General features: G+C 45.5%; 1 pseudogene; it reads left to right on the top strand.

Moving 5' to 3' along the window:
- The first annotated feature begins 991 nt into the window (after nucleotides 1–991).
- LOC123067656 (bZIP transcription factor ABI5 homolog) overlaps nucleotides 992–22,890 on the top strand; it is a 60,034-nt pseudogene continuing 38,135 nt past the window's right edge.

Raw genomic sequence — 22,890 nt, forward strand, 5'->3', positions numbered from 1 at the left:
GTGTTGATAATAGTTACCTTTTTTCGGAGCGTGATGGTATGGTAATTTACTAGTAGTACCTAAAACCCATAAGGAACAAAATGTCAATATTTATGTGGTCAAGCAAGTGAACTTGTGTTGTAGTTACTGTTATTAGATGATGATGGGTTTGTGAGAAACTTCGAACAAATGGAACAAAAGGAAATTAGCAATATGTTGATGTGTACTTGAGTTTTAATATGACGTGATGCTATGTGTGTGGTCCATTTCAGATATGTGTGCGGGAGACTTCACCTTTCCTCTCTTGTGAAGAAGTGGAGATGACACACGAGTTGAGTTTAATCAAGTAGGCACACTTTGCCGCAGCGGTGAAATTTTAGTCATTCAAACAGTTCTTGGGTAGTCGATCCACTTTCCCCCTCCATCGTGACTTGCTGCTTGATGGTCCGACTAGCCTTCAGCTGTGCTCCCTCGTTGGCCAACCATGATAGCGATCATCAACCCTCATACTCTTATGGATGTGTGCATCGGAGGCTAGGGGTGATCCTTCTTTTCCAAGAAAAAAACCCTCCCACACTTACCATAACTTGCCAATTGCTTGCAACAAAATAATTGCCTAGTCTTCAAACAGTTAATGTGAGCGTGCTAATGGTAACAACTTTTGGTCTTGATTATTTTTATAGCTGGTGGAGAAGATGATGGAATATTCCAGAACGTCAACAACAAGAAGGTGATGCCCCGTTGCGGCGCTACGGTAGCTGCATCTTGTGAATGTTTGGCGCTTTGGGAGCTCCCTATCTATCTAGTACGAGACGAACGACCTACTCTGTATCTATCTATCTAGAGCTCACCTTTTTTACCAATCACATGAATTTAATAGCTATTTAATGCTTTAATTGATGCTTATCTCTTGCATGCGGCAGGCTATAAATAGGGTGTCACGACGCACAAGACTGAACCACACACCACAAGCACGCAAAAGCGTACGTAGAGACCATAGTGGAGAGATAGGATGGCGTCAGAGATGAGCACGGACATGAAGTTCTCCGAAGAAGAAGTCGTCTCACACCCACGCATTCTCGAAGGTGAGGAGTAGACGGTTGCACCAGTGCTGCAGTCTTTGATCTTCACGCTGACGCTTGACGAGCTGCAATACTTGGCGTGCGAGGTGGGGGTGGGGGATTTGGGTCCATGAACATGGACGAGTTCATGAGCAACATATGGAATGTCGAGGAATTCCAAGCGGCCATCGGTGTTGGCTTGGTGGGAATGGAGGAGGCTCCTTTGGTGGGTGCTAGTGGAAGCGGAGGTGGCAGGGATGCAGGATGAAGTGGCGTATGCCGACAGAGGTCCTTCTCCTTGCCTCCCCCGCTGTGTCGGAAGACGGTGGAGGAGGTATGGGCTGAGATCAACTGGGATCCCCAACCAGTGCATGCCCAACCTCAGGTCGCACGTCCCGCACAGCAGCTTCCTGTCCAGCCAATGGTGGGGAATGGCAAAAAGACTTTTTGCGCGGTGATGCTACCTAGCAGCAAGAAATCTTCCATTGATTCCTTGCATCAAGATGCATGCAGGTGGGACCGCTTTATTCATATTTTCTACTATACACTAGTATACATCATCAAAATATAGCTAGTGGTCCCCATTATTTGTCTTTGGCATGGATGCATGGCAGAAATATGACAGTGGTCTCTCTCTCTCTGTGTGTGTGTGTGCGCGCGTGTCTCTCTGTCTCTCTCTCTCTCTCTCAGGTTAAATCCAACCTTTTATTTCACCTTTACTAAATTAGATCATCCCCATCTTTTAAACCATAAGTTCCTATTTGAATTTTCTTCATATATTTGAACTTGTCTTGAGCTTGCGTTGGTTTTCCTTGAAGAGGAAAGGGTGATGCAGCAATAGTAGCGTAAGTATTTCCCTCAATTTTTGAGAACCAAGGTATCAATCCAGTAGGAGGCTCCTCAAAAGTCCCACGCACCTACACAAATAAACAAAGAACTCGCAACCAACGCAATAAAGGGGTTGTCAATCCCTTCACGGCCATTTGTGAAAGTGAGATCTGATAGAAATAGTATGATAAGATAAATCTATTTTTGGTATTTTATGATATAGATTGGAAAAGTAAAGATGCAAATAAAAGTAGATTGAAAGCTTATATGATAAAAGATAGACCCGTGGGCCATAGGTTTCACTAGTGGCTTCTCTCAAGATAGCATAAGTATTATGGTGGGTGAACAAATTACTGTCGAGCAATTGATAGAAAAGCGAATAATTATGAGATTATCTAGGCATGATCATGTATATAGGCATCACGTCCGTGACAAGTAGACTGACACCTGCCTGCATCTACTACTATTACTCCACACATCGACCGCTATCCAGCATGCATCTAGAGTATTAAGTTCATATAGAACGGAGTAACGCATTAAGAAAGATGACATGATGTAGAGGGATAAACTCATGCAATATGATATAAACCCCATCTTTTTATCCTCGATGGCAACAATACAATACGTGCCTTGCTGCCCCTGCTGTCACTGGGAAAGGACACTGCAAGATTGAACCCAAAGCTAAGTGAGGGAATCCTAGATTAAGGGGTCCTCGGACAGCCGGACTATATACTTTGGCCGGACTATTGGACTATGAAGATACAAGATTGAAGAGTTCGTCCCATGTCCGGATGGGACTCTCCTTTGCGTGGAAGGCAAGCTTGGATATTCGGATATGTAGATCTCCTTCTCTATAAATGACTTTATGTAGCCCTAGCCCCTCCGGTGTCTGTATAAACCAGAGGGTTTAGTCTGTAAGACAACAACAAACATAATCATAGGCTAGCTCCTAGGGTTTAGCCTATACGATCTCGTGGTAGATCAAATCTTGTAATACTCATATCATCAAGATCAATCAAGCAGGAAGTAGGGTATTACCTCCATCGAGAGGGCCCGAACCTGGGTAAAACATCATGTCCCCTGCCTCTTGTTACCATTAGCCTTAGACGCACAGTTCGGGACCCCTACCCGAGATCCGCCGGTTTTGACACTGACATTGGTGCTTTCATTAAGAGTTCCACTGTGCCGTCGCTGTAAGGCTTGATGGCTCCTTCGATCATCTTCAACGATGCGGTCCAGGGGGAGGTTTTTCTTCCCGAACAGATCTTCGTATTTGGCGGCTTCGTACTGCGGGCCAACTCGCTTGGCCATCTGGAGCAGATCGACAGCTACGGCCCTGGCCATCACGCCAGGTTTGGAAGCTTAAACTATACTGCCGACATCCATGGAGACTTGATCTTCGATGGATTCAAGCCCATGACAGGTGTGCCGAACGGTCACAATGGGCATGCCCTTGATCTACCATCAGACAGTATTCGGGAGTTGGCGCCTGCGCGGGCACCAGTAATTAATTCGGAGCAGATCGTGACTTCCGAGGGAGGGTGGATGGACCCCGCCATGGAAGCCGCACACTCATCGGCGTCGGAGCCGAACACTGATTCCTCCTCCTATGAGAGTGGTGTCATCGGACCCTCGGACTCGTCTCCGGCCACAGGATCCGAACCGCGTGCGTCCGTGCCTATCGAATCTGATTGGGCACCGATCATGGAGTTCACCGTCGTGGATATTTTTTAGCACTCGCCCTTGGGTGACGTGCTAAATTCATTAAGGTCTCTTTCCTTGTCAGGAGATTCTTGGCCGAACTATGTCCGGCTCGAGCGGGGTGCGGACGACAAAGAAATTCGTCTCCCACCCACCACCCACTTTATAGCCACTGTCGATGACTTAACCGACGTGCTTGACTTCGACTCCGAAGACATTGATGGTATGGACGACGATGCTGGAGAAGAACAACAACCACCGCCTATAGGGTGCTGGATAGCCACCTCATCATATGATATTTATATGGTGGACACCCCTAAAGAAAACAATGGCGATGAGGCAACGGAAGATAACCCCTTGGAGAAGCAATGTAGACACCGGCGTCATCAGCGCCGCTCCAAGCCCCGCCACAGCAAAAATAGTGATATCGGCACAAGAGATAACAATCCGGATGGTGCCAAAGATAAATACAATCCTGCCCAGCCAGGCTTCGAGCAGGCCGCGCAAGAGGATGGGCAAGCTAGCCGTAAAGAATAGCAACTGATGGAGAATCAGAGGACGATAATTACATGCCTCTCTTTGAAGACGAAGTGAGCCTTGGCGATGAAGAATTCATCGTGCCTGAGGATCCCGTCGAGCAGGAGCGCTTCAAACACCGGCTTATAGCCACTGCAAAAAGCCTGAAGAAAAAGCAGCAACAGCTTCAAGCTGATCAAGATCTGCTAACCGACAGATGGACCAAGGTCCTGGCTGCCGTGGAATACGGACTCGAGCGCCCTAGCAAAATCTACCCAAAGCACAGGCTGCTACCTCAACTCGAGGAAGAGGCTTTAAAGCCCATGCTACCAGCGCATGATGCGGCTGACCGGCCACCCCGTGGCCGTGACAAAGCGGCGTACTAGCCCAAAGTCCTGACCGCACCCCGCCGCCAATCAAACGATAATACTAGGGCCAGGGGCTACACGAAGGACCTGCGAGATGTATTGGAAAACAAAGCAGGACAGTCAAGATCGATCTACGGATCACGGGGACGCGCCCCAACGCATGACAAGGATCGTCACGCCGGATACACTAACAAATCTAGCCGGGCCGAATTCAATGAAGCCTAGCACAGAGGCGCCGCACATCCCCTATGCTTCACGGATGAAGTAATGAATCATGAATTCCCGGAAGGGTTTAAACCCGTGAACATTGAATCATATGATGGTACCACAGACCCCCGCAGTATGGATAGAAGATGTTTTCCTCCACATTCACATGGCCCGCGGAGATGACCTACATGCCATCAAGTACCTCCCACTAAAACTAAAGGGACCGGCTCAGCCTTGGCTGAATAGCTTGCCGGCAAACTCCATCGGGAGTTGGGAGAACCTGGCAAACGCATTCCTTGACAACTTCCAGGGCACTTACGTGCGACCACCGGATGCTGATGATCTAAGTCACATAACCCAGCAGCCCGGAGAGTCACCCAGGAAATTTTGGACCCGATTCCTAACCAAAAAGAACCAAATCGTCGACTGCCCGGATGCCGAAGCCCTAGCGGCCTTTAAGCATAACATCCGTGACGACTGGCTTGTCCGACATCTCGGCCAGGTGAAGCCAAAGTCCATGGCAGCCCTCACAACACTCATGACCCGCTTTTGCGCGGGCGAGGATAGCTGGTTGGCTCGTAGCAACAATACAGCAAGCAATCCCGGCACATCGAAAGCCAAGGATAGCAACGACAAATCACGGCGCAAAAAACACAAGCGCCGCAAAAATGGTGATAATGCCGAAGACATGTCAGTCAATGCCGGATTCAGCGGCTCTAAGTCCGGTCAGCGGAAGAAACCATTCAACAAAAACAATTCAGGCCCGTCCAGTTTTTGACCGCATACTCGACCGCCCATGCTAAATTCATGGCACCCCTGTAAAACCAGCCAACCACACCAATAGAGAATGCTGGGTCTTTAGACAAGCTAGCAGGACAGACACCGAAAACAAGGGGAAGGGGTCTCAAAGTGACGACAACGCTGAAGAGCCCTGATCACCGAATACTGGAGGACAGATGAAATTCCCTCCCCAGGTGAAAACGGTGAATATGATATGCACAAGCCACATTCCCAAGTGGAAACGTGCACTCAGGGAGGTCTGTACAATCGACCCAAAGTCCAACCCATGGTCCTCTTGCCTGATCACTTTTGATCGCAGGGACCACCCTACCAGTATCCGTCATGACGGATCGACCGCATTGGTCCTCGACCCTATCATCGACATCTCACACGTGTCCTCATGGACGGAGGCAGCAGCCTGAACCTGCCTTACTAGGATATAGTGCGCAAAATGGGAATCAACCCCTTAAGGGTCAAGCCCACAAAAACCACCTTTAAAGGTATCATACCAGATGTAGAGGTCTATTGCACGGGCTTAATCACACTGGAAGTGGTCTTCGGATCTCCGGACAATCACCGTACCGGAGACTTAGTCTTCAACATCGTCCCCTTTCGCAGTGACCATCAGGCCCTGCTCGGACGAACCGCATTCACTCGGTTCAATGCGGTGCCACATTATGCCTACCATAAATTAAAGATGCCCGGTCCATGCGGCGTCATCACGGTTAATGGCAGGTCCAAACTCTCCCTCACAGCCGAAGAGTCTACCACCGCTTTAACAGCAAGAACAGCGGACGACACCTTACAGTCGAACCTCGAGTCGAAGACTAAGCTCCCGGACACTATCAAAGGAGTCCGAACTACCGCGCGGCAGGACAGCCCCGCCTGCCCGGAGATTAATTAAAAACACTCCGGAAAAGGATAATACAAGACACATACTGCGGCTCAACCACCAGGTGCCGCAACACCATTTCTTATGTTTTCTTTACTGGTTCACCTTTACGTAGGCTATGATGGATGGTGTGGGAACAGTTTGAGCGCGTCAGGGAATCTCTAGATATTCCCCTATAATCATCCGAATACACCCCGGATCCGAACACAACTTCCTCACGCCGGGTATCAGCAGTTTCCGCAATCATATTTCTTTTTATCACATCATCTGTACTCATACACATTGACGTATTATGCAAATACAACATGTGGATTTACGTGATGCTCACCTACTGCTATTTCTTATTTAAAACTCTTTTGTTAAAAGGCAGCTGCTTATTGCGATACGCCTTAATATGCCAGGGGCTTCGTCATGCCCATACTACGGCAAAAAAGTCTGAACACCTTCACGGTAGTCCGGCACCCCGAACTTATAGCATTATATGCATCAACTCCGAATCATGTCTTGGGTCAATAGTTGGGTTTGCCTGGCTCCTATGTTTCGTACCTTACGTTCTACTACATCAGGTAAGGTATCACTGGGAGAACTACTGCGATTGTGTCCCGGTTCTTCCGGACGAGCACCTTAGTAGAGAAAGCCGAAAACTGACTGTCATGATGTAGCGAGAGTTGGTCCGCTATTCGAGAGGTTCTAAAATCTTTAAGGATTCCTTCCGCATAATGCTATAATCAATGCAGCGTGTGATGGATCAGCCTTTTCCGATCAGGCGCTTATAAAGCCCCTAGTGTGGTCTTCCGAACACCAGGGGCTGCGCCTACCTTCCTTGTAACAGCTCCTATGGCTAAGTGAGAGCGATAAAGCCCTATTGTCTGATTTGCCTGGTTCGCTGTGCTGAACACCTCCTTTAGGGACCCAAAATTGGGATAAAGAGTGCTCAGGTTTATCCCGAACACCCCCACTCACTACGTGGGGGCGGAAGCCGACGACTGGCCGACTCTCAGGATTAATATATAAAACAGCCGCACGAGAGGAAAAACTTTCAAACAACAAGCAATAGACGATAAGAATGCCCTTGTTCAAATATTACAAAGGACGAACATGACCGTATTTATGGAAATATAATGTCCTTGGTGCATTGCTCCGCTGCAAGGTGGGCCCCTTTCAAGTCACCTTCATAATACAGTTCGGGCTTGCGGTGCTCCTTCCCCGGCCCTCCGGCGGTCCCTCGGTCATCAGCTTTTCATCCATCTTCCCCCAATGCACCTTGGCACGGGCGAAGGCCATTCGCTCACCTTCTATGCAGACCGACTGCTTGATGACTTCAAGTCGAGGGCAGACACTTACAAGCCGCTTCACGAGTCCGAAGTAGCTGCTTGGAATCGGCTCAGTAGGCCACAACCGGATAATTAAATCCTTCATGGCTAACTCGGCCGCCTTATGCAGCTCGACCAACTGCTTCAGCTGATCGGAGAAAGGCACCGGATAATTCGGCGCCAGATTCTGCATCCAGAAGAGCTTATCCGCATTATTCCCACCTTTGGCTCAGTAGAATTGGGTGGCGTCAGATATGCTGCGCGGCAGCTCCGCAAATACCCCTGTATACATCAAAACTCAAGTTGTCAAATTTAATTTTTTTCATCTCCAATACTTGCTTTGTACAGAAAAAGCCTTACCAGCCTCAATCTTCCTCGCCTCCTGGATTTCCTTCAGGGCACCTTTGGCTTCCCCCGGGGCATCACTTGCGGCTTGGCGAGCCTGGGAGAGTTCGGATTCTTTCCCTGCTAAACTCTGCTCCAAGGTCTCGCATTTCTGCATGGCCTCTTGAAGCTCTTGCTCAGCCTTAATAACTCTAGGCTCATGTTTCTCACGACGAGCCTACTCTGCGGCTTCCTTCTTCTCGGCTTCAGCCATAGCCCTCCTGAGAGCCTCAATTTTGGCCGTCGCTCCTAGAGCACATTATAAACATATTTCCATCATGTACACTTATTCATTTGTGCTACATAAACAAGGTCTCTACATACCTTGAGTATCCTCCAACTGTCTCTTCACTTGGCCAAGTTCTCCTTCGGCCCGCTCCAGACTATGCCTCAGCCTAGATACTTCCACAACTTGAGAGGCGGCAGTCGCTACAGATGCCTGCTGGTTAAAAAGAGTGATAAATGTCATCAAGTGAGTCTCCTGCGAACATGAATTTGATCCTCTGTCTGGTTCTTTCTTTTACCGAACAGTGTATCAGGGGCTACTATCTATACCATGACACTCTCCCAAAAACTCATAAAACATACGTCAAAGCCTCTTATGAGGCTGATACAGGATTCATTCAGTCCATTCTCAGCAGACTGAATCTTCTCGATCATAGCACCCATGAGGGCACGGTGTTCATCAACGATGGAGGCACCCCTCAGCGCCGGCAATAAAGTATTCGGCACCTCTGGTTGGACAGAGGCGACCGGTGGAGCAGGCATACCTCCTCCAGTTGGTGGAGGCTGTCTGTCTGACTCGAGGACATTATGGGTCTCTAGAACCATGTTCACCTTGGGTCCGAATTCAATATGACCCCCGCCATCGACACCCACGGGAGCTTTCTCTCCCGTGTGAATGGCCCCAGAAGTATGGCCTCCTGGCGCCGCCTTTGCGACCTTCTCCCCACCTCCGTGGCCTGGGTTTTTCTGGGACGAAACCTCAGTTTCATTCCTACGTTTGGACGAGGAGGCCTTCGGGGGTGTCCTTCTCTCCATAGCGTCCGAATCCAGCAGATCTTCTGACGAGGATTGTTCGGCACGGGGCTTCGCCGGGCTGAAAAGAATAAGCACGGCTCAGATTAGAATGTGATGCCATGACAAGTCCGGACGCATGTGTGTGTTTGGATTTTATACTTACGAATTCACCAGGGGCTCGGCCCTGGGACCCCACTCCGGGCTACTATCGGTGGCGCCAGTGGACTCCTCTTGAAGAGGAGTTTTTCCCCTCTTAGGCGAATAGGCCTCCAAGTAGTTGGAGGCCGTTCTTTTCTTGTTTCCCCCTACGGGGGATTCGTCCTCCTCCTCCCCGTCCTATTCGGAGGAAGAATGGGCATTGGAGTCTTTGGATTTTGTGTCTGTGGCACCACGGCGACGGAGGCCGCCCTGGTCTTCTTGGCCTCCTTTTCGGTCTTCTTCTTCGGCGCTTTATATGGTGCTGGGACCAACATCTTCATCAGAAGTGGGCCGGCTAATTCTTCTGGCAGAGGGGCTGGACAGTAGATCCGCCCCGCCTTGTTCGCCCAGCCCTAGGAAAATGATGGGAGATACGTTAAGTATTTTCATCAGGATGTACGGATAGAACACATGAATTATCAAACATTCAGTTGCTTACCGAACTTGCGGGGCGGGACAGTTGGTAGCCCCGGTCCTCAGTGGAGTCCGGCCATGGTTTGTCGGACTTAAAAAGCACCTTCCAGATGTCTTTGTGCATAGAGCCAAAGAGTTCTAGTAGGGTCTGGTGCTTGGCCGGGTCGAACTCCCATAGATTGCAAGCTCGGTGTTAACATGGTAGAATCCGACGAACCAACATCACCTGGACTGCATTGACGAGATTGACGCTCTTGTCTTCCATCTCTTGGATGCATGTTTGGAGCTCTGATAGCTCGTCAAACGAAGCCCAGCACAAGCCCTTCTTGTGCCAGGACATAAGTCGCAGGGGGGCACCGGATCTGAACTCTGGAATGGCGGTCAACTCCTTGCCACGCGGCTCAGTGATGTAGAACCACTGCTGCTACCACTCCTTGACGGAATCATTGAAAGTCCCGATCGGCCATGTAACATTGGGCATCTTACTCACCATGGCACCTCCGTATTCGGCATGCTCGCCACTCACTACCTTGGGCTTTACATTAAAAACCTTTAGCCATAAGCCGAAGTGCGGCGGAACGCGGAGAAAGGCCTCGCACATGACTATGAATGTCGAGATGTTGCGGAAGGAATTTGGGGATAGATCATGGAAATCAATCCCGTAGGAGTACATGATGCGGCGAACAAATGGGTGGAGCGGAAACCCTAGCCCGCGGACAAAGTGAGGGAAAATACCACCCTCTCGTGGGGTTCCGAGGTGGGGACGATCTGTCCCGCCGTCGGAAGACGGTGGCCAATTCTCTTGGCCAGATACCCGCCCCCCCGAAGCTTTTTGATATCCTTCTCCCGGACGGTAGAGGCCATCCACTTGCCTCTTGATCCAGATCCGGACATCTTCGGGAAGCCTTTTTGGGTGGAGAAGAGGAGCTCTTGGGCACTAGGGCTCGAGCGGAAAGGAATGGATGAGTAGAGAAGGGCATGGGTGAAAGGGAAGGTTCTTATCCCCTTATAAAGGCAGCAAAGATCCTGCGCCTCCCCACTTGCCCTCTAAAAACGCTTATTTCTCCAAGCGCCACGATGATGGCACGGTTGGGTTACTCGCACCCATATTAATGATAATCCCGCAATGAGGGGACACGATCTCTGCTTCGACAGGACGTGCTGATAAAACCGCCTCGCGACATGTGCGTCAACAGGTTATGAAAACAGTTGGAATAATGACTGGGTCATGGTATGACGTCATGCTATAAAAAGCTGTCAGTAGATTGGATCTGTGGAATATTGTATTCTCTTCGGTGGTATGTGGAATTTGTTTTGCAGAGACGGACACGATTCTCGTGTTATAAATCGTCTATGGAGTATTCGGAGAAGAACACGACTTGCAATGCCGAAGACAATCTGCGCGCCGGACTCATCGTCATTGAAGCCTGGTTCAGGGGCTACTGAGGGAGTCCTGGATTAAGGGGTCCTCGGACAGCCGGACTATATACTTTGGCTGGACTATTCGACTATGAAGATACAAGATTGAAGACTTTGTCCCGTGTCCGGATGGGACTCTCCTTTGCGTGGAAGGCAAGCTTGGATATTCGAATATGTAGATCTCCTTCTCTATAACTGACTTTATGTAATCCTAGCCCCTCCTGTGTCTATATAAACCGGAGGATTTAGTCCGTAGGACAACAACAATCATAATCATAGGCTAGCTCCTAGGGTTTAGCCTCTACGATCTCGTGGTAGATCAACTCTTGTAATACTCATATCATCAAGATCAATCAAGCAGGAAGTAGGATATTACCTCCATCCAGAGGTCCCGAACCTGGGTAAAACATCGTGTCCCCTGCCTCCTATTACCATTAGCCTTGGACGCACAGTTCGGGACCCCCTACCTGAGATCCGCCGATTTTGACACCGACACTAAGCACTTCTCCCGTTGCAAGAAAGATCAATCTAGTAGGCCAAACCAAACTGATAATTCGAAGAGACTTGCAAAGATAACTTAATCACACATAAAAGAATTCAGAGGAGATTCAAATATTTCTCATAGATAAACTTGATCATAAACCCACAATTCATCGGATCTCGACAAACACACCGCAAAAAGAGTTACATCGAATAGATCTCCAAGAAGATCGAGGAGAACATGGTATTGAGATCCAAAAAGAGAGAAGAAGCCATCTAGCTAATAACTATGGACCCGAAGGTCTATGGTAAACTACTCACAACTCATCGGAGGGGCTATGGTGTTGATGTAGAAGCCCTCCATGGTCGATTCCCCCTCCGACGGAGCACCGGGGAAGGCTCCAAGATGGGATCTCGCGGATACAGAAGGTTGCGGCGGTGGAATTAGGTTTTCGTGGCTTGTTCTGATGTTCTCGGGGTACGTGGTATACATAGGAGGAAGAAGTAGGTCGGTGGCCGTCCGAGGGGCCCATGAGATAGGGTGGGTGCGCCTAGTAGGGGTGAGCGCGCCCTTCACCCTCGTGGCCGCCTCGACTGCTTCTTGACTTACACTCCAAGTCCTCTGGATCACGTTCGTTCCAAAAATCACGCTCCTGAAGGTTTCATTCCGTTTGGACTCCGTTTGATATTCCTTTTCTTCGAAACACTGAAATAGGCAAAAAAATAGCAATACGGGCTGGGCCTCCGGTTAGTAGGTTAGTCCCAAAAATGATATAAATGTGTAAAGTAAAGCCCTTAAACATCCAAAATGGGTAATATAATAGTATGGAACAATAAAAAATTATAGATACGATGGAGACGTATCAAGCATCTGAAGCTTAATTCCTGCTCGTCCTCGAGTACGTAAATGATAAAAATAGAATTTTTGATGTGGAATGCTACCTAGCAAAATTCTCAATGTAATTTCTTTATTGTGGCATGAATGTTCAGATCCAAATGATTCAAAATAAAAGTCCATATTGACATAAGAAATAGCAATACTTCAACCATACTCATCAAAGCAATCATGTCTTCTCAAAATAACATGGCTAAAGAAAGTTATCCCTACAAAATCATATAGTCTGGCTGTTGCTCTATCTTCATCACACAAAGTATTTAATCATGCACAACCCCGATGACAAGCCAAGCAATTGTTTCATGCTTTAGTAATCTCAAACTTTTTCAACTTTCACGCAATACATGACCGTGAGCCATGGACATAGCACTATATGTGGAATAGAATGGTGATTGTGGAGAAGACAAAAAGGAAGAAGATAGTCTCACATCAACTAGGCGTATCAACGGGCTATGGAGATGCCCATTAATAGATATCAATGTGAGTGAGTAGGGATTGTCATGCAACGGATGCACTAGAGCTATAAATGTATGAAAGCTCAACAAAGGAAACCAAGTGGGTGTGCATCCAACTTGCTTGCTCATGAAGACCTAGGGCATTTTGAGGAAGCCCATCATTGGAATATACAAGCCAAGTTCTATAATGAAAAATTCCCACTAGTATATGAAAGTGACAACATAGGAGACTCTCTATCATGAAGATCATGGTGCTACTTTGAAGCACAAGTGTGGTAGAAAGGATAGTAGTATTGTCCCTTCGCTCTTTTTCTCTCATTTTTATGTTTTTTTTCTTTTTTTTCCATTTTTTGGGCCTCCTCTTTTTTTGGCCTTTCTTTTTTTATTTTTCTCTTTCTTATTTTTTTTAAAGTATGAAGTCTCATCCCGACTTGTGGGGGAATCATAGTCTCCATCATCCTTTCCTCACTAGAACAATGCTCTAATAATGAAGATCATCACACTTTTATTTACTTACAACTCAAGATTACAACTCAATACTTAGAACAAGATATGACTCTATATGAATGCCTCCAGTGGTGTACCGGGATATGCAATGAATCAAGAGTGACATGTATGAAAATTATGAAGGTGGCTTAGCCACAAATACGATGTCAACTACATGATCATGCAAAGAGCAATCTGACAATGATGATGTGTGTCATATAAACGGAATGGTGGAAAGTTGCATGGCAATATATCTCGGAATGGCTATGGAAATGCCATAATAGGTAGGTATTGTGGCTATTTTGAGGAAGGTATATGGTGGGTGTATGGTACTGGCGAAAGTTGCGCGGCACAAGAGAGGCTAGCAATGGTGGAAGGGTGAGAGTGCATATAATCCATGGACTCAACATTAGTCAAAAAGAACTCATGTACTTATTGCAAAAATCTACAAGTCATCAAAAACAAAGCATTACGCGCATGATCCTAGGGGGATAGATTGGTAGGAAAAGACCATCGCTCGTCCCCAACCGCCACTCATAAGGAATACAATCAATAAATAAAATTGTGCTCCAACTTCATCACAAAGCGGTTCACCATACGTGCATGCTACGACAATCACAAACTTCAACACAAGTATTCTTTAAATTCATAATCACCCAACTAGCATGACTCTAATATTACCACCTCTAATATATCAAAACAATTATCAAGTTTCAGATTGATCATAGCATCCAATTCACTTTCTATGATAGTTTTTATTATACCGAACTTGGATGCCTACCATTCTAGGACCAATTTTATAACCATAGCAAATACCATGTTGTTCTAAGAGACTCTAAAAATAATATAAGTGAAGCATGATAGACTAGCAATTTCTACAAAATTAAGCCACCTCCGTGCTCTAAAAGATATAAGTGAAGCACTAGAGCAAAAACTATCAAGGTCAAAAAATATAAGTGAAGCACATAGCGTATTCTAATAAATTCCAATCAAGTGGGCTTCTCCCAAAAGGTGTGTACAGAAAGGATGATTGGGGAAAACTAAAAGCAAAAACTAATATCGTACACGATGCTCCAAGCAAAACACATATCATGTGGCGAATAAAAATATAACTCCAAGTAAAGTTACCAATGAACGAAGACGAAAGAGGGGATGCCTTCCGGGGGCATCCCCAAGCTTAGGCTTTTGGCTATTCTTGAATATCTTGGGGTGCCATGGGCATCCCCAAGCTTAGGCTTTTTCCACTCCTTATTCCATAGTCCATCAAATCTTTACCCAAAACTTGAAAACTTCACAACACAAAACTCAATAGGAAATCTCATAAGCTCCGTTAGTGAAAGAAAGCAAAACCACCACATAAGGTACTGTAATGAACTCATTCTTTATTTATATTGGTTTTAAACCTACTGTATTTCAAGTTCTCTATGTTTCATACTACTTAATACTAGCCATAGATGCATCAAAATAAGCAAACAACACACAAAAAACAGAATCTATCAAAAACAGAACAGTCTGTAGCAATCTGTAACCCTCGAATACTTCTGGAAGTCTAAAAACTCCTACCAAAATAGGAAGTCCTGGGCAATTTGTCTATTGATCTACAGCAGAACGAATCAACGCAAAAGTACATTTCTGTTAATTAACAAAACTAAGTTCGTGCGTGCAAAGTTTCTGTTTTTCAGCAGAATCAAATTAACTATCACCATAGGTTATCCTATAGGTTCTACTTGGCACAAACACTAATTAAAACATAAAAACACATCTAAACATAAGGTAGATGCAAAATTTATTACTAAACAGGAATAAAAACAAAAAAACACAAATAAAATTGGGTTGCCTCCCAACTAGCGCTATCATTTAACGCCCCTAGCTAGGCATAAAAGCGAAGATAGATATAAGTAGTGCCATCTTTGGCACTCAATTCATAAGTAGCTCACATGATAGATTCATAAGGCAATTTAACTTTCTTTCTTTGAAAGTGCTCCATGCCTTTCCTTAATGGAAATTGGAATCTAATATTCCCTTCCTTCATATCAATAATCGCGCCAATCGTTCTAAGGAAAGGTCTACCAAGAATAATAGGGCAAGAAAGATTGCAATCTATATCAAGAACGATAAAATCTACGGGCACCAAATTTCTATTTGCAACAATGAGAACATCATTGATTCTTCCCATTGGCTTTTTAATGGTGGAATTCGCAAGGTGCAAATTTAAAGAGCAATCATCAAGATCATGGAAACCTAGAATATCACATCAAGTGTTCGGAATCATGGAAACACTAGCACCCAAATCACATAAAGCATAACACTCATGATCTTTAGTTTTAATCTTTATAGTAGGTTCCCACTCATCATTAAGTCTTCTAGGTATAGAAACTTCCAAATTAAGTTTTTCATCAAAAGATTGCATCAAGGCATCAACAATATGTTTGGTAAAAGCTTTATTTTTACTATAAGCATGAGGAGAATTCACAACGGATTGCAACAAGGAAATACAACCTTCTAAAGAACAATTATCATAATTAAATTCCTTGAAATCCAAGATAGTGGGTTCAATAATATTTAAAGTCTTGACCTCTCCAATCCCACTTTTACCAAATTTAGCATCAAGATCTAAAAACTCCGAATCATTGGGACGCCTTTTAACTTAAGTTGACTCATCTCTAGTCCCGTCATTATTAAGATTCATATTGCAAAACAAAGATTTAATAGGGGACACATCAATAACTTTAAGATCTTCATCATTATTTTGATGGAAATTAGAAGAACATGCCTTTATAAAGCAATCTTTCTTAGCACGCAATCTAGTGGTTCTTTCTTTACACTCATCAATGGAAATTCTCATAGCTTTGAGAGACTCATTGATATCATGCTTAGGAGGATTAGATCTAAGTTTCAGAGAATCAACATCAAGCGAAAGTCTATCAATGTTCCTAGCCAAATCATCAACTTTGAGCAATTTTTCTTCAAGCAAGGCATTAAAATTCTTTTGGGAGATCATAAATTCTTTCACACTGTTCTCAAAATCAGAGGGCATCTTATTAAAATTACCATAAGAATTATTGTAGGAATTACTAGGTAACGGTCTAGGATTAAAGTTTCCTCTACAAGCATTGTTTCCAAAACTATTCCTACCAACAAAATTCACATCCATAGATTCATTATTATTCTCAATCAAAGTAGACAAAGGCATATCATTGGGATCGAGAGGAGCACTCTTAGTTCCTAACAAATTCATAAGTTCATCCATCCTTCCATTCAAAACATTAATTTCTTCTATAGCATGCACTTTTTTTACTAGTACATCTTTCGGTGTGCCATTGACAATAATTAGCCATAATATTCTCAAGAAGTTTTGTAGCATCTACTAAAGTGATTTCCATAAACGTGCCTCCCGCGGCCGAATCTAAAAGATTTCTAGAAGCAAAATTCAATCCGGCATAAAAAATTTGTATGATCATCCATATATTCAAACCATGAGTAGGGCAATTGCAAATTCATTCTTTCCCAAGATTGGGCAACATGCTCATGATCAAGTTGTTTAAAATTCATAATATCGTTCCTAATAGTGATGATCTTAGCGGGAGGAAAATATTTAGAGATAAAAGCATCTTTGCACTTGTTCCAAGAATCAATACTATTTTTAGGCAAAGACGAAAACCAAACTTTAGCACGATCTCTAAGTGAAAACAGAAATAACTTCAATTTAGCAATATCGTTATCCGTATCTTTCTTCTTTTGCACCTCACACAAATCAACAAAGTTGTTTATATGGGTAGCGGCATCTTCACTAGGAAGGTCGTCGAATTGATCTTTCATAACAAGATTCAGCAAAGCAGTATTGATCTCACAAGAATCAACATCATTAAGAGGAGAAATCGAAGTACTAAGGAAATCATTATTATTGGTATTGGAGAAATCACACAATTTGGTATTATCTTGCGCCATGGCGACAAGTAATCCAACACACAGGCAAACAAAAAGGCAAACGAAAGAGAGAGGAGAAGATTGGGAAAGAGAGGGCGAATAAAACAGCAAGGGTGAAGTGGGGGAGAGGAAAACGAGAGGCAAATGGCAAATAATGTAAATGCGAGGGAGATGAGTTTGTGATGGATACTTGGTATGTCTTGTTTTGAGCGAAGACCTCCCCGGCAACGGCGCCAGAAATCCTTCTTGCTACGTCTTGAGCTTGCGTTGGTTTTCCTTGAAGAGGAAAGGGTGATGCAGCAATAGTAGCGTAAGTATTTCCCTCAGTTTTTGAGAATCAAGGTATCAATCCAGTAGGAGGCTCCTCAAAAGTCCCACGCACCTACACAAACAAACAAAGAACTCATAACCAACGTAATAAAGGGGTTGTCAATCCCTTCACGGCCACTTGCGAAAGTGAGATCTGATAGAGATAGTATGATAAGATAAATATATTTTTGGTATTTTATGATATAGATTGGAAAAGTAAAGATGCAAATAAAAGTAGGTTGAAAGATTATATGATAAAAGATAGACCCCGGGGCCATAGGTTTCACTAGTGGCTTCTCTCAAGATAGCATAAGTATTACGTTGGGTGAACAAATTACTATCGAGCAATTGATAGAAAAGCGAATAATTATGAGATTATCTAGGCATGATCATGTATATAGGCATCACGTCCCTGACAAGTAGACCGAGTCCTGCTTGCATCTACTACTATTACTCCACACATCGACCGCTATGTAGCATGCATCTAGAGTATTAAGTTCATAAAGAATGGAGTAATGCATTAAGAGAGATGACATGATGTAGAGGGATAAACTCATGCAATATGATATAAACCCCATCTTTTTATCCTCGACGGCAACAATACAATACCTGCCTTGCTACCCCTGCTATCACTGGGAAAGGACACCGCAAGATTGAACCCAAAGCTAAGCACTTCTCCCATTGCAAGAAAGATCAATCTAGTAGGCCAAACAAAACAGATAATTCGAAGAGACTTGCAAAGATAACTTAATCACACATAAAAGAATTCAGAGGAGATTCAAATATTTCTCATAGATAAACTTGATCATAAACCCACAATTCATCGGATCTCAACAAACACACCGCAAAAAGAGTTACATCGAATAGATCTCCAAGAAGATCGAGGAGAACATGGTATTGAGATCCAAAAAGAGAGAAGAAGCCATCTAGCTAATAACTATGGACCCGAAGGTTTGTGGTAAACTACTCACAACTCATCGGAGGGGCTATGGTGTTGATGTAGATGCCCTCCGTGGTCGATTCCCCCTCCGGCGGAGCGCCGACGAAGGCTCCAAGATGGGATCTCGCGGATACAGAAGGTTGCGGTGGTATAATTTGGTTTCGTGGCTTATTCTGATGTTCTCGGGGTACGTGGGTATATATAGGAGGAAGAAGTAGGTCGGTGGCCGCCCGAGGGGCCCACGAGATAGGGGGCGCGCCCAGTAGGGGTGGGCGCGCCCTCCACCCTCGTGGCCGCCTCGACTGTTTCTTGACTTGCACTCCAAGTCCTCTGAATCACGTTCGTTCCAAAAATCACGCTCCCGAAGGTTTCATTCTGTTTGGACTCTGTTTGATATTCCTTTTCTTCGAAACACTGAAATAGGCAAAAAAACAACAATATGGGCTGGGCCTCCGGTTAGAAGGTTAGTCCCAAAAATGATATAAATGTGTAAAGTAAAGCCCATAAACATCCAAAACAGGTAATATAATAGCATGGAACAATCAAAAAGTTATAGATACGTTGGAGACGTATCAACCGGCATATTAGGGGCTTAGCCCAGTTAGTTGTGGCCCACTCTATCTTATCGTTATTAGGGGCTTAGCCCAATTATCTTATTAGGAGGATTATATAAACTCGTGTAAGGATCCGTTTTGGAATTAAGCAAGAACTAATCATAATTGCCATAATATTCTCAAGAAGTTTTGTAGCATCTACTAAAGTGATTTCCATAAACGTGCCTCCCGCGGCCGAATCTAAAAGATTTCTAGAAGCAAAATTCAATCCGGCATAAAAAATTTGTATGATCATCCATATATTCAAACCATGAGTAGGGCAATTGCAAATTCATTCTTTCCCAAGATTGGGCAACATGCTCATGATCAAGTTGTTTAAAATTCATAATATCGTTCCTAATAGTGATGATCTTAGCGGGAGGAAAATATTTAGAGATAAAAGCATCTTTGCACTTGTTCCAAGAATCAATACTATTTTTAGGCAAAGACGAAAACCAAACTTTAGCACGATCTCTAAGTGAAAACAGAAATAACTTCAATTTAGCAATATCGTTATCCGTATCTTTCTTCTTTTGCACCTCACACAAATCAACAAAGTTGTTTATATGGGTAGCGGCATCTTCACTAGGAAGGTCAGCGAATTGATCTTTCATAACAAGATTCAGCAAAGCAGTATTGATCTCACAAGAATCAACATCATTAAGAGGAGAAATCGAAGTACTAAGGAAATCATTATTATTGGTATTGGAGAAATCACACAATTTGGTATTATCTTGCGCCATGGCGACAAGTAATCCAACACACAGGCAAACAAAAAGGCAAACGAAAGAGAGAGGAGAAGATTGGGAAAGAGAGGGCGAATAAAACAGCAAGGGTGAAGTGGGGGAGAGGAAAACGAGAGGCAAATGGCAAATAATGTAAATGCGAGGGAGATGAGTTTGTGATGGATACTTGGTATGTCTTGTTTTGAGCGAAGACCTCCCCGGCAACGGCGCCAGAAATCCTTCTTGCTACGTCTTGAGCTTGCGTTGGTTTTCCTTGAAGAGGAAAGGGTGATGCAGCAATAGTAGCGTAAGTATTTCCCTCAGTTTTTGAGAATCAAGGTATCAATCCAGTAGGAGGCTCCTCAAAAGTCCCACGCACCTACACAAACAAACAAAGAACTCATAACCAACGTAATAAAGGGGTTGTCAATCCCTTCACGGCCACTTGCGAAAGTGAGATCTGATAGAGATAGTATGATAAGATAAATATATTTTTGGTATTTTATGATATAGATTGGAAAAGTAAAGATGCAAATAAAAGTAGGTTGAAAGATTATATGATAAAAGATAGACCCCGGGGCCATAGGTTTCACTAGTGGCTTCTCTCAAGATAGCATAAGTATTACGTTGGGTGAACAAATTACTATCGAGCAATTGATAGAAAAGCGAATAATTATGAGATTATCTAGGCATGATCATGTATATAGGCATCACGTCCCTGACAAGTAGACCGAGTCCTGCTTGCATCTACTACTATTACTCCACACATCGACCGCTATGTAGCATGCATCTAGAGTATTAAGTTCATAAAGAATGGAGTAATGCATTAAGAGAGATGACATGATGTAGAGGGATAAACTCATGCAATATGATATAAACCCCATCTTTTTATCCTCGACGGCAACAATACAATACCTGCCTTGCTACCCCTGCTATCACTGGGAAAGGACACCGCAAGATTGAACCCAAAGCTAAGCACTTCTCCCATTGCAAGAAAGATCAATCTAGTAGGCCAAACAAAACAGATAATTCGAAGAGACTTGCAAAGATAACTTAATCACACATAAAAGAATTCAGAGGAGATTCAAATATTTCTCATAGATAAACTTGATCATAAACCCACAATTCATCGGATCTCAACAAACACACCGCAAAAAGAGTTACATCGAATAGATCTCCAAGAAGATCGAGGAGAACATGGTATTGAGATCCAAAAAGAGAGAAGAAGCCATCTAGCTAATAACTATGGACCCGAAGGTTTGTGGTAAACTACTCACAACTCATCGGAGGGGCTATGGTGTTGATGTAGATGCCCTCCGTGGTCGATTCCCCCTCCGGCGGAGCGCCGACGAAGGCTCCAAGATGGGATCTCGCGGATACAGAAGGTTGCGGTGGTATAATTTGGTTTCGTGGCTTATTCTGATGTTCTCGGGGTACGTGGGTATATATAGGAGGAAGAAGTAGGTCGGTGGCCGCCCGAGGGGCCCACGAGATAGGGGGCGCGCCCAGTAGGGGTGGGCGCGCCCTCCACCCTCGTGGCCGCCTCGACTGTTTCTTGACTTGCACTCCAAGTCCTCTGAATCACGTTCGTTCCAAAAATCACGCTCCCGAAGGTTTCATTCTGTTTGGACTCTGTTTGATATTCCTTTTCTTCGAAACACTGAAATAGGCAAAAAAACAGCAATATGGGCTGGGCCTCCGGTTAGAAGGTTAGTCCCAAAAATGATATAAATGTGTAAAGTAAAGCCCATAAACATCCAAAACAGGTAATATAATAGCATGGAACAATCAAAAAGTTATAGATACGTTGGAGACGTATCAACCGGCATATTAGGGGCTTAGCCCAGTTAGTTGTGGCCCACTCTATCTTATCGTTATTAGGGGCTTAGCCCAATTATCTTATTAGGAGGATTATATAAACTCGTGTAAGGATCCGTTTTGGAATTAAGCAAGAACTAATCATAATTGCTCGGCTTCCTTAGGGAGCCGGGGTACCTAACCCTAGCCTCCTCCACTGCGCCATCTTCCTCTCAGCCGCCGCCTTCTCCCGCGCAACTACGGCACCGATGCGCCACCGCCAGCGCCCATCTCCTCGCCAACCAGCCTCCCACCCCTACAACCTACGGTTCAGGACAGGTAGGGCCCAAGCTCCTACCAGTTTGGTATCAGCTAGCTTCGGTCCGATCATGTCTTCACCGCCGCCCAACCCGTCTCTCCCACTACCGGTCACCTTGTCGCCTACCACCACAACCATCACCCACTCCTGCCCGCGCCGGGATCCTCCATCGCCCTCGCCACCGCCGCCCTCACCATGGAGGAGGTGTCCGGGGTGCCGCGGGACCTGACCCAGGTGGTCCAAGAGATCCGCATGTTCTTGGCCGGGTCCTACAGGCCGCACCTGGCAGCGCCGCCCATCGCTGCCCCCGCGCCGCCAAGGTTGCCGTGGCAGCCACCGCACCAGGCGGCTTCCACCGCGCTCGCCGGGCTGCTGCAGCTACCATTCATCCCCACCACTGGCCGACCTTGGCTGAAGTGGCAGCCGTCGCTCCTGGCGGCCCATAATGCCCAGCACTCCGCCGCCGCCGCAGCTGCCGCTGCAGCTGCAGCAGCCACCGTTAGTCAGCTCCGGCCCCGCATCGACCATGTCGGCGGGAGTCCCGATCCACGAGGTTCGGTTCCCTCCCTCGACGTCCCCGCTACCGGCTTGGTTGACCGAGTCGTTGTCTCAGACGGTCTACATGATTGCCTCGGGACCGCCGGACGTGCCGCCGAACAGGCGTAGTATGACGGGTCCTCCAGTTTCGCGAGTCCCTACGTTGGCCTCGATGTGACGCAATTCCACGGGGGCCCCCCCTGTGATCACTGACCCGATGCCACTACTCCGCACCACCGAGCCGTACCCCCACGACGGTCATACCCAGATGGTGCCGCACTTCGCCAAGCTTGCCTTCGCCACCTACGACGGCACCGAGGACCCCCTTAACTGGCTTAATCAGTGTG

The sequence above is a fragment of the Triticum aestivum genome, chromosome 3B (assembly GCF_018294505.1).
Source record: "Triticum aestivum cultivar Chinese Spring chromosome 3B, IWGSC CS RefSeq v2.1, whole genome shotgun sequence".
In the NCBI taxonomy this organism is placed as follows: Eukaryota; Viridiplantae; Streptophyta; class Magnoliopsida; order Poales; family Poaceae; genus Triticum; species Triticum aestivum.